Raw genomic sequence first — 383 nt, forward strand, 5'->3', positions numbered from 1 at the left:
CCCCACCCTGTCCGCCCCGGCCCGGCCCGGCCCGCACGCAGCTTACCTGGAAGCCGGCGCAGGGGCCGCCCACCTCCCTGCTGCGTATTGCAAACCGAACAGCGGGCGTTGGCCCTCCTGCCGGGCACTCCTCTGCCAGCGCCGCTCTGGCCGAGTCGCGGGGGCCGAATGCGCGACGGGGCAGAACGGGGGGATGGCTTTTTTGGGGGGGTGGGAAACTCGTCTGATTGTTTGGGGAGGACGGGCTGTCTGCGGGATCTAAAGTGTTTGGGGGCCCCGTCTTAGGTTCCGGGGTGCCAAGGTCCCCGCATGAGTGCACGGGGGACGCGGGGCGACCAGGGTGGGCGGCGTCACACGCCCTAGCGACGGCCAGGTCCCCGCGC

General features: G+C 71.5%; 1 protein-coding gene across 5 annotated transcripts in view; it reads right to left on the minus strand.

Moving 5' to 3' along the window:
* Nucleotides 1–383, minus strand: part of IGF2 (insulin like growth factor 2) — a 13,586-nt gene that overhangs the window by 5,815 nt on the left and 7,388 nt on the right. For 2 of the 5 annotated variants that reach the window (XM_024749251.1, XM_024749247.1), the window contains exon 1: nt 47–252. The exons of the other annotated variants lie outside the window; for them this stretch is intronic. The gene's annotated coding sequence lies outside the window, so the exon portion shown is untranslated. Of the gene's footprint in view, nt 1–46; nt 253–383 lie in introns of those variants that run through there. 5 annotated transcript variants of the gene reach the window in all.

This window comes from Neophocaena asiaeorientalis, unplaced genomic scaffold (genome assembly GCF_003031525.2).
Source record: "Neophocaena asiaeorientalis asiaeorientalis breed wild unplaced genomic scaffold, Neophocaena_asiaeorientalis_V1.1 scaffold43, whole genome shotgun sequence".
NCBI classification, from domain to species: Eukaryota; Metazoa; Chordata; class Mammalia; order Artiodactyla; family Phocoenidae; genus Neophocaena; species Neophocaena asiaeorientalis.